General features: G+C 43.9%; 1 protein-coding gene and 1 non-coding gene across 2 annotated transcripts in view; one reads left to right on the top strand and one right to left on the bottom strand.

Annotated features, from left to right (window-relative positions):
- Positions 1-12,249, top strand: part of CAMTA1 (calmodulin binding transcription activator 1) — an 819,414-nt gene that overhangs the window by 314,376 nt on the left and 492,789 nt on the right. The gene's annotated exons all lie outside the window — the stretch shown is intronic.
- On the bottom strand, positions 11,145-11,217 carry TRNAV-AAC (transfer RNA valine (anticodon AAC)). Its single transcript has one exon. It is a non-coding gene; the product is annotated as a tRNA-Val (tRNA).

The following is a 12,249-nucleotide window of genomic DNA, read 5'->3' as shown; positions in this document are numbered from 1 at the left end:
ACAAACCCTGCAAACTGATATTGAACTCTAGTTAATGATACGCCTGCAGAAGTGTAGTAATGTCTGCAATTTACTTTGAAATGCATCAGAAAATAAAAAGGATTGATGTACGCATAGAGGGATGGATCATTACAAGACAGAGCAAATATAGCAAAATGTGAACTGTAGGATCTAGGCGGTGGGAGCAAGGGTTTTCTCTGTGAAATTCTTCTGCTTCTCTGTATGTTTGATAGTTTACGTAATAAAATGTTGGAGAGAAACTAAGCAATATATCTTTCAAGGATTCATATGTATCTGGTAAAACTAGATTAAAAAATCTGAGGGAATTAAAAACTCAAAAATCAGGACGGTGGTGGGGAGGGTGTAGCTCAGTGGTAGAGTGCGTGCTTAGCAGGCGTGAGGTCCTGGGTTCAATCCCCAGTACTTCCATTTAAATAAATAAGTAAATAAATAGATCAATAAATACCTAATTACCACCCCCCAAATAATTAAATAAAATACAATAAAATAATAAGGTTAAAAAAAATCAGGGCTGTGATTCTCTGTTTGGGCTTTTGACCTCAAAGAAAGGCCTACAGAGGCTTTATGTGGAATGTTCTAGTTTCCAAGTTGGGTGGGTTAATGAGTCTTTTATTCAAACTTTGTAATTTACATACACAGAGTATATATCTTTCTATGTGTTAAATATTATGCAGTAAAAATATTAAAGGATTGATAAGGCTCTGAAGATATTTTTTAGAGGCAATAACGAGTCCATTCAGTTTTAAATAGAATTTGCATAGTTTGGGTCTGGGAGGGGCTGCCCCTCATCCCCAGGGGGAGCCAGAGTCCAGGCGGGGAACCAGTGGGGATCCAGCGTGGGGTAAACGTGACGCTCTCATGACTCTGGAAAGTGGCTCTTTAGCTTTTGGCTTTACTTAGTTGCAAAGGTGATGGGTATTTTCCACATGCTTACTTTAAAATGTAAGTAGGAAAACACATAAACCAGTGCAGCTGGAATTCAAACTCTGGCAATGCAAGCCTCAAATCCAGTAACCTTCCCTCTTCGCTCTCAGCAAACAGTCCCGCTCCCTGCTTCTCCGGCCGAGACGAGACGGAAGACAAGAAGCCAGTGTCCTCAGCGAAGCCCCACCCTCAACTTCCTGACTGCCTCCCCTGGGAAATCTAAGAATGGGGGCATCTCCAGCTCCCTGAGCTCTGCACACTCATCTCCCCCTATCACTGCATAAATGGAGGAGTGGCCTCGCCTCACTGTGCCTCCTCCATGGTGGTGTTGTCTAGAGGAGAAATGATCAATATCTCTAAAGTGCTTAGATGGTGCCTGGCACACCATACAAATGCAGCAACTATTCTCTGTTAGCTATGATTCTTAATGACTTGGCTCCGCCCATTATACCTCCTTTCTATATCTTTCTATAAAATGTATGCATAATCTTGCCTCCACTTCTGCCCCTCCCCCAAACGTCTTGCCATCGTCTCACACTGGCTGTCTCCTCCAGCTTATAACCTGGCCCTGGAAGTGCTCTCACCGGCGCCCTCCAGGTCCCTATCAGACCGTTGCTCAGTCCTCATCCCTCTGTGCATCTCAGCAGGTGCTTCTTCCTCAAACAGGCTCCTCTGCGACACCACACCCTCTGTCTTTCCTTCTGACTTCTGGCTTCTTTCTCTCTTGGTGAGCGAGCTCCCACCTCTGTGCTTATTCCTTAAATGTCTGTGACCCGCAGGATGTAGCCTCGGGCTCTGTTTCCTCACATTAAAAACTTCCCTTGGGAAGTGTCATCTGTTTTTATGACTTTCGTTTTAATGATGACGCCCAAGCCTTTATCTACAGCCCAGGTAGCTCTCCAGGTTTCAGAACAGGAATTCAGCTGCTGGACAGCTCTGTTTGGACTCCTCCCTGCCCCGCATGGGCGCTCGCCTGAGTTCTTTTCCGCGGTGCACAGCTCCATCCATCTGAGTTCTCCTGTCTCTCAGCTCCCACACCCAGTCCATCACCCTCCTGTCGACCCTGCCTCCTGAATACCCAGACTGAGACTCCTTCTCTCTGCCCTTACTGCCCCGCCCGAGTTCAGGCTTCCGTCATCTCCTTCCCAGATTGTGCAACAGCCTCTTCCTCGTCTCCCTGTCTCCTCTCCTGCCCACCTTCAATTCATTCTCTCTACTGAGACCAGCATGATTTTTCTAAAGCTCCATTGTAATGATGCCATTCCCTACTTAATATGTCATAGCCCCTGCCCCCTACTCTTTAACAAGATCCAACCTCCTGAACTGGGTTCACGAGGCAGTGCCTGGTCTGGCCCCAGGCCGCCCTTCTCCGACCATCCCGTCCATCTTTCAGGTCCTCTAACCGCTATGCACTCTCTCCCCGCGGGCTCTTACTTCTTGTTCGCACTTCCTGCAACACTCCTCCACCCGACCTCTGGGGTAACTCCCACTCATCCTCAGGTGCTCTGCTGAGCTGTCACCTCCCCTAGGAAGCCTCCTCTGATCTCTTTCCTTCATTCATGCAGCAGTTATTCACTGAGTGCTTCCTCCATCCAGGCGCTGAGGATGGAGTGCCGGAGAAGAGAGGCAAGGTTCTTACTCACAGAGCTGACCTCTGTTGCGGGAAAGACAGTAAGTGAATAAATGATTAATGTGATAGGTTCCAACAGCAACAATAGTTACGAAGAAGACAGAACAAGGTGATGCAATACAGTTCACTGGGTGTGTGTGTCTGTGGTGGAACATCGACCACCCCACGGCTGGTGGCTTTAAACTTCTACCTGAGGGAGCTGAAGAAACCAGCCAAGCAAAGATCAGAAGGAAGGGACATCCCGGGCAGAAGGAACGACTCCAAAGGCCCCAAAGGAGGGCATGCTTGATATGTTTGAGGACTAGAAAGAAGACCAGGGTTTCTGGCGTACAGTAAGCCCTGGGGAGAGTTGTTAGATCTTGGATCCCAGTGGTTGGCTGGGGCAAGACCACACATTTCATTGTGGGTCACAGTGAGGAGTTCTAGGTTTTATTTTTAGTGCAGTGGAAGCCATTGGAAGGTTTTAACCAAGGGAGTGATAAAATCAGATTTAGGTTTTTTTTTTTTAAATATAACAGCTTTATTGAGACAATTCACATACAGTGCATTCACTCATGTAAAGTGCACATTCTAATGATATTTTTAGTGTATTCACAGAGCCGTGCAACCATTACCACAGTCAGTTTTAGAACCACGATCAATTTTCATTACCCTAAAAAGAAACCCTCCTCCCATTAGCAGTCACTCCCCGTTTTCCCACAACCCCCCACCCACCCAGCCCAAGACAACCATGAATCTACTTATTGTTCTGGACATTTCATATAAATGGAATCACCTAACATGTGGTCTCTTGTGGCTTTTTTTTTTATTACTTAGCATGATGTTTTCAAGGTTTACTGATGTGTTGATACTTCATTCTGTTTTATGGCTGAGTAACAGTCCGTTGTATGGATAGACCAGTTTGCTTATCCATTTATCAGTTGATGGACATTTGGGTTGTTGCCACTTTTGGCCTCTGTGAACGTTCCTGTACAAGTGTTTCCATGGACACGTGGTTTCAGTTCTCGTAGGCATAGTGTCGGAGTGGAGTTCCTGGGTCAGATGGAAACTCTACGCTCAGTCTTTTGAGGAACTGCCAGACTGTTTTCCAAAGGGGCTGCTCTATTTTGTTTTCACACCAGAGATTTAATTTTAAACATTTAAAAGTTTTGGTTGTAGAGAATGGAGTTTAGGAGGCAAGAGTAGAAGCAAGAGATGCGCTGGGAGGCTGCTGCAGGACCCCCCGGAGGCGCTGCCGTGCGTGGGGGTCTGCCCCCAGGACGGAGGGAGGTGGACGGGGAGTGGGGCGTCGTGGCGGCAGAGCTGACAGACTTCCCGGGGGACTGGATTACAGTGAGGGAAGGAGAAGTCGGGAAGCCTTCTCCCTGGGGTAGCGCAGCGGGAATGGTGCCATTTGGTGAGGTGGGGAGGGCTGGGACTAAAGCAAGTGCTCTCTCTGGGATAAATTAGTTTCAGATGCCTCCTAGCCCTTCCAAGAAGTGATGGGAAGAAGGCAGTTGATATACAAGTCTATAGGCCAGGGGGCGAGATCCACATTTGGGCTCATCGGCACACACACAGATTTAAAGTCAGAGGATGTTGGTTAACCCACGGAGGGGGTGAAGGCAGAGAGGTGGGTCTAGGATTGTAGCAATGGGGTATTCCCGCACTTAGGGGTTAAGTGGAGAAGAATCCACTAAAGGAGCCCACACATGACCTCTAGCATCACAGAAACAGGAAAGGAAGATGTTTTAAGGAGGAGGGCTCAGGCACCAGTGTCACATGCTACTGAAAGTCATAGTCATTTAAAGGCTAAGTGGCCATACACGTGGCCACATACATGCCAGTTTCAGTGGCATGGAGAGTGTATTGAAATGGCATGAGTGAGTGAAGGACAGAAAGAGGAGTAAGTTGTAACAGTGAAGCGTCTTTGGTCAATTCTGCGGTGAAGGTGAGCAGAGAAATGGGACGGCACCTGGAGTGAGATATGATGTCAAGGAGAGTTTTTTTTTTTTTTTAGTAATATGGAGACCCTAGAGAATCTGTAAATACTGATGGAAAGAACTCACTAGAGAGATGGCACCTGAGAAGTCAGAAGAGAGAGGGCAGTCGGAGAAGAAAAGTCCTTGAGGAGGGGCTGGAGCAGAGCCCAAGAGGACAGCAGCCTCTGAGAGGAGCAGGGATGCTGTTCCTCCTGGGGCAAGAAAGAAGGCCGGGAAGGGCAGGTGATGTGGGCAGGACAGAAGATTAGGGGGCAGGGGGCGCAGTGCTGGGAGCGAGTTCACGATGGAGCACTCCTATTTTCTCGGAGAAATGTCAAATCTAGTCGCATCTGGGCAGTGGCAGACAAAAGTGATGTTGGATGTTTGAGGGGTGAGGACATGTGACATTGTCATCTGAGTGGACTCACAGAGAAAGGAAGGAGGGAGGGTGGTCCTGGATTTTACCTGAAACTCATCGGCAGAGTTGCCTGGACCGTTCGCAGCAAGGCGCCGTTGTCCGGACACGGAGCGGAGTTCCAGTGGTTGGTGTGTTCTTTCTCTCTCCCTCCCTCTTGGCCCCCTCCCTCCCTCCCTTCTTTCCTTCCTTCCTTCATCTCCTCCTCCTTTTTCTTCTTTCTTTCTCTCTCTCCCCTCTGCCTCCCCCCTACTACCCTCCCCCTCCTTTTCTTTCCTCTTCTTCATCCTCTTCTTTTTCTCCTCCTCCTCCTCTTCTCAGTGCAGGGAGAGGGGGAGGGTGGACATGACGTCTGGGAGGAAATTTAACAGCACACCCTAAAATCCAGGTGAGGAGAGCAGTGAAAGTCTGAGGTTAGCGATGGAGAGTGGGGGACCAGTGAGGCTGGAAATCTTCCTTAACCCGGGAATTACTGGGTGTGAGTCCTCGCACTGGTGAACTGGAGGGAAGGAGATGCTGGTCAGAGAAAGAAAGTTTGTGTGGCAGCTTCAGAGATGTTGCCATTATTGGTGTCTGGGTGGCCGGGGTTGGGGTGGAGAAGGAAGTTGAGGAGCTGAGGGGCCGGGGGAGAGAAGGGTCCCCACACGGATGTCCAGCTCACCCCAAATGATGGCGGACACGGAACTGGAGAAGAGGAGAGTGGTCCGGGCGTAACAGACCGGAGTGAGCGGGGTGGCCCGGAGGTCTGCAATGGCAGCAATGAGAAGGGGAGGACCGGCCGGAGCATGCAGTGGCGCCAGCCTTAAAGGAACTGGGGTTTGGGAGAGGAAGCTGGAAAACTGTTTTGGAGCTGGTAACTGGAAACAGGGAGGGCATCGGCTTCATTCACGTGTAAGGTCTGGGATACCTGGGGTACGAGAGAAAGGGTAGCATCTGGGAAGGCCACAGAGGGAGACAGGGTCCTGGGGAGAGAGCACGTTTCCTCTGGGGCCAGACCTGGTGGTGCTGGGACAACCTCCCCTTGGACTGGACTTTCTGTTTTGTAGGGAGCGTGTCTGTATTATTCACGGCCGTATCTCCAGTCTCTAGCACTGGGCTTCGCACCTTGTATGTGCTCAGTAATGCCTGTTGAATGAATGAGAGGTAGTCCAGACTCTTCCTGCGATGCTGTTACTGTGTGCGCAGAGCAGCACTGAGGGGCCCGGACAAGGGGTACCTCAAGTTAGAGCTTTTCCAGTTCCCCACTCCGTGAGTTCCTCCTCATTATGACCCTAGCGTAGAAGTCAAGTCTGTTCTGCGTTTTATCTCAGAATTTTTGGCAAATAACAAGGCCTAAGACACTGACTCGGAGCTCCGAGGATCCCACAGGCCCCAGCTGGCCCCATTACCAGCTATTTGGAAGTTGAGGCAGACAGATTGGATTGGGTTGTGGAAGGAATTTGCCAGTTGGTGGTGGGAATTGAGTTGAATTTATTATCCTTTTCGCCAGTGGTGCTTTGCCAAATATTTATTTAATCTGAGGATTCTAGAGAAGTGCTGGGGCTTTGATGGGCAGGCGGCTGGCTGCCAGCGTGGCCTGTGTCTGAGCTGGCACCTGTCACGCCGCCTAGCGCTTTATTAATTCCAAAACCGTGGGGCCTGCGACGCGTAGCATCCGCTCGGGTCCCGTGCCCAGGACTGGCCCGTCCGGCCACGTGCTGGGTTGGGCTGGAGGTCAGGCCCCATGGGGAGTGCTGAGCTCACATTTGGAAGCCAGAGAGAAATGGAAATGGACAGATTGTTCAAAAATTAAAATTGTTACTTGTTTCTGCAGCATTTTGGCCAGTAAGGTTTATTTCAGCTTTATAAAAGATGATTAATGGAGCTAATAGAAGTTAGCTCCACGGTTTAATTGTGTGAGAGCATTTAGGGCAAAGGGGCCAGTAGCGCCTGTGGCTCCTGGAGCACCAGGAGAAATGACGCGGACGAGCACCCACGCCCTCCTGGTCAGTGGGGAATCACCCGCAACGGTATCGTTCTTTTCAGGACAGTCCCACATTAAACTGGTTGTCCCTTCGTACCTTTTTGGAACCATGACTTGTCTTTATGAAAGAGTATTTGGAAAGCTGCTTAAAGACAACATAATTGAAAAATGTTCAACGTATGACAATAATAGACATTGCTGGCTAAAAAAAAAGATCTAGTTTTTAAAAAGACAACAAAATCAAAGTTGGACAAATCACTTAAAATTGGTTAAGATTACAAAATCACCCCAGGATGGACAAAAGTGGTCAATATATATACTAGTGGCTGGAGATCTTTATTGAAAATGGATTATTGATTACTTCATAAAATGATACCTATGGACAAATATAGAGAATATTATAATTACACCTGTTTACGAAACACCCAGCTTAATCAAGTCTTACTCTTTGCCCCCTTTCATTTGATATTTTTTAAAAGAAATAAAGCATAACGTACACATAGGCATCCTGGTCCTACTCCCCTCCCTCCTGCCCCAGGGAGAGTATTGTTTATTCTGATGCATATTTTTCACTGCAATGTATTTTTTATACTTTTATCACATATTTATGCCATCATTAACAATACATAGCATTGTTTTGCAGATTTAATAACTTGATATAAATGAGACCATCCAATACCCTCATTTTTTAATTGACATATAGTCAGTTACAATATGTTGATTTCTAGTGTACAGCATAATGTCCCAGTTATGCATACATACACATGTATTCATTTTCATATTCCATCCAATACACTCTTGCAACATTTTTCTCGCTTTATCCTTTCCCCTCCTCTCTCTTGCTTACAGACACACACACACACCCCTTAGAGAAACCGTAGCACATATATGCTAACGCAGTGACATTCCATAAAGCAGTTAAGGTAAGTGAACTAGAAACTGTGTGTGTGTGTTTTCAGATGTCCCCACGTTCCTAAAGCTGGAACTGCGTGGTGGTAGACTGCATACATCTTCAACGTGCCAGAGATTGTCCAATTTCTCTCCAAAGTGATGGTACTGACTTTTACTCCAAACTACCAGTGTGAGGGTTCCCATTTCTCTGCTTTCTGATTGCAGACTCCAACATTTTTGCCAACCTGAAGATCATGAAATATCTTCTTATGTCTTAATTTCCATTTCCCACACTACCAGGGAGGTTGGGCTGCTCTGCAAATATTATTGGCCATTTGGGTTTCTTCTTCTGTAAATTGTCCATCCATTTCCTTTGCCCATGTTTTCCCTACTGAACTGTTTGTCTTTTCTTTTTCCTTTTTTTTATCGGAGTATAGATGACATACAATGTTGTTTAGTTTCGAGTGTAAGACACAGTGATGACATTTATGTACATTACAGACTGGTCACTGTGCTAAGCCTAGTAACCGTCTGTCGCTACACAGAGTTATTACAGTCATTGACTGTGTTCCCTGTGTGTGCATTCCATCCCTGTGATTTATTTATTTTATACCTGGAAGTTTGTACTTCTTAATCCCCTTCACCTATTTGGCCCAGCCCGTCACCCCTCCTCCCCTCGGGCAACCACTAATCTGTTCTCTGTATCTGTGAGTCTGTTTCTGCTTTGTTATGTTATTCGTGTGTTTGGCTTTTTAGATCCCACATTATTATAAGTGAGAATTGTTTGTCGTTTAGTGATCGGTTGATTTTTTGAGGATTCTTTATAGTTTCTAGGTACTGACCCTTTGTTAGCTGTATGTGTGGCAAATGTCTCTATTTTGAGACTTAAAGTATTTTTAATGATGTCTTTTGGTGGCTAGAAATTCTCAATTTTGGCCTAGTTTAATTTTGTCAATCTTATTTTGTGGTTACCTCTGTTTTGTTCTTGTTTAATAACTCTTCCCCTATCCCAGACTATAGACATTATCTTCTAAAAGTTTTGTGTTTTTGGCTTTTATACTTTAAGTCCATCTGAAGTTCATTTTGTGTAGGAAAATTCTCATTTTTTTCTGTGTTGAAAACCAGTTGTCCTCATATTTATTGAACGTTCGTTCTTTCCCCGGTGATCTGCATGTATTCAGTTTCCATGTATGACTTCTGTCTTAGATCAAGTAGTCCTATGTGGGTAGCTCTGTCTCTAGACTCCTTATTCCATTCCAGTGGTCAGTTTGTCTATTTCTGTCACAGTACATCATTGTCTTAATTTCTATAGTTTATTAAAGCCTTAAAATGTCTTTTTAAATATACATTTTTACTGAAGTTTAGTCAGTTTACAATGTTGTGCCAATTTCTGGTGTACAGCACAATACTTCAGTCATATAGGAACATGCACATATTCTTTTTCATATTCTTTTTCGCCCTAAGTTACTACAAGATATTGAATATAGTTCCCTGTGCTATACAATATGAACTTGTTGCTTATCTATTTTATACGTAGTAGTTAGTATCTGCAAATCTCCAACTCCCAATTTATCCCTTCCCACCCCCTTGCCCCCGGGTAACCATAAGTTTGTTCTCCATGTCTGTGAGTCTGTTTCTGTTTTGTAATTAAGTTCATTTCTCTCTCTCTCTCTCTTTTTTAGATTCCACATATAAGTGATATCATATGGTATTTTTCTGGCTTACTTCCCTTAGAATGACAATCTCCGGGTCCATCCATGTGGCTGCAAATGGCATTATTTCATTCTTTTTATGGCTGAGTAGTATTCCATTGTATACATATACCACAACTTCTTTATCCAGTCATCTGTCGATGGACATTTAGGTTGTTTCCATGTCTTGGCTATTGTAAATAGTGCTGCTATGAACAGTGGGGTACATGTGTCTTTTTGAATTAAGGTTCCCTCTGGATATATGCCCAGGAGTGGGATTGCTGGATCATACTGAAATGTCTTGATAAGTGTTAGGTCAAGCTCTCCCCCACCTCCTCTGTTACATATTCATCAGCTGTGTCTTGCCTATTCTTGACCTTTGCTGTTTCATGAACATTATGGAAAATAATTTTGTCAAGATCCTCAAATTTCTATGGAGATTCTGACTGGAATTACGTTGAATCTATTTATCAGCCTGGTGATAACTGACCCCTTCATAATACTGAGTTCTCTATCTCAGTAGTATACCTCTCCACGTACGTAAGCCTTCTTTAACAAATTCCCATACGGTTTTATATTTTATGAATACATTTATTCTTAGGAACTTTATATTTTTAATGGCAACTGCAAATGGTATCTTTTAAATTATATTTTTGTTGCTGTTGTGTAGAAATGTAATTTATTTTTGTATGTTGACCTCATATTCAGCCACTTTGATAAAATCTTTTGTTAATTTAGTACTTTGTCTACAGATTCTTTTAGATTCTGTGTGGATATTCACATCATCTGTGAAAACTGAGTATTCCTTCTTACTTTTCAAACCTTGTATCTTTTACTCCTTGTTCTTGCATTACTGGGCAGATTAGGATTTCCAGTACAATGCTGAGCAGAAATGGTAGGAACTCCTGTTCCATGTCTGTGATTCCGCTAATGTTTCATGATTAAGAGTGCCACTTGCCATAGGTTTTGGTTTTGGTGTGATATAAACTCTTTGTGAGGTCAAGGAAGTTGTCTTCTCTTCCTGGTTTGCTAAGAGTTTTGATCACAAATGGATGTTGAATATTACTGAACGCTTTATGCAGCTGTCAAGAATGATCATATAACTTTTCTCCTATAATCTGTGAATATGGTGAGTTACATTTATTTCTTTTATAGTGTTAAGCTAGCTAATCCTAGAACAAATCCAGCTTGTTCATGGCGCGCCCTTGCTGTCTACATTGCTGGATTAGGTTTTCTAAGATTTTGTGTAGCTTTGCGTCGATGCTCATGAATAATGCTGGCCTTTGTGTTTCTTATGATGTTCTTGTCAGGCATGGTGTTAGTCTGAGGCTGTGTTAGTCTGAGATTATGGAATAATTATGCTTTGGGATAATTTGCATAAGATCAGAATTACTTGTTACCTTAATATTTCATAGAACTATTTACATAGTACAACCATCTGAGTCTGATACCCACTGCTTCAATTTTTTTGGTGCTTAAGAATATTCAGATGTCTGTGTCTTCTTAGGGCAGTTTTGATAAGCTTTTTTTTTTCTTTGAATTTGTCCATTTCACTTAAGTTTCCAGTTTATTGTCATATGTCCACTCAATAACTTTAATTTTTTTTTCAGGGGGTAATTAGGTTTATTTATTCATTCATTTATTTAAATGGAGGTGCTGGGGATTGAACCCAGGACCTCATGCATGTTAGGCATGTGCTTTACCACTGAGCTACACCCTCCCCCACCGTTAATGTTTTAATTTTTGATGCTTCTCTGGTTACGCTCTTTTCAGTCCTGATACCATTACCCTTTTTTCATCAGAATTTTGTCAACTGTATTGTTCTCACAGAGCTGCCTTTGGCCTTGTTGTTCATATCTATTCATGTTTGTTTCCTGTTGTATTAATTTCTCTTTTATAGTCATCCCCTACTTCCTTCATCCTTTGAGTTTATCTGCTTTCCTTTCTCTAATGTGTTAAGTTGGAAGCTTGCCACATTGATTTTTAACCTTCCCCCTTTTCCAGATAAGCATTTAAATTTATAAATTCCTCTCTAAATATGTTTTAGCTATGTCCCAGGCTTCTTAATATGTAGTATTTTGATTATCATTTAGTTCTAAATATTTTATAACTTCCGTTCTATTTTTTGAGTTGTTTAAAACTGATTTCTTAATTTCCAAACATATAGTCTTTTGGAAATTTCTATTTCCAAGTCTGGCTACTCGCCACTTGAAAGCCAATACTTGAGAGGCAAGTGTTGGTGGAAAGGCAAGTATGCTTAATCCCAGAGACCAGCAGCTGGGGGAAGAGGGTGAACTCATGTCCAGAGGTCAACCACCCCCGCCAATCAGTGGGCAAGAGCTTTTATAGGGGCATTTCTGGGTATATAGTTGGAGGGAGGGGACTACATGCAGAGCAGTCAGCTCTGACAGTCATCTTGAAGTTAGTCATGTGGTGATCTGATCAGTGTCATCCTGATTACTTTAAGTATAGTTAATCTTCAGTTCTGGGGTCAGTTTGTTTCCATTTCTTTGAGGCCAGTTCTCAGAATTGTGGCAGTTTATGTCATGGCTACAGTCTGGTCATCATGTGGTTAACTTTTTCCACCTGGTGAGGGTTTCAATATCTACACGATGGATCAAAGGACATGGCTCAGAATATTATCTACAGCCCTTCAGGAGGAACCGAAGGTCCTTGACTTTGTTTAGTGACTTAACTATTACTATTTTGTTTTCCTTGACTATTTCCCTTTGTTTCTGTATCTTATTTCTCTG

Source organism: Vicugna pacos, chromosome 13 (genome assembly GCF_048564905.1).
Source record: "Vicugna pacos chromosome 13, VicPac4, whole genome shotgun sequence".
In the NCBI taxonomy this organism is placed as follows: domain Eukaryota; kingdom Metazoa; phylum Chordata; class Mammalia; order Artiodactyla; family Camelidae; genus Vicugna; species Vicugna pacos.
This window is presented reverse-complemented; position numbering and strand designations above follow the sequence as displayed.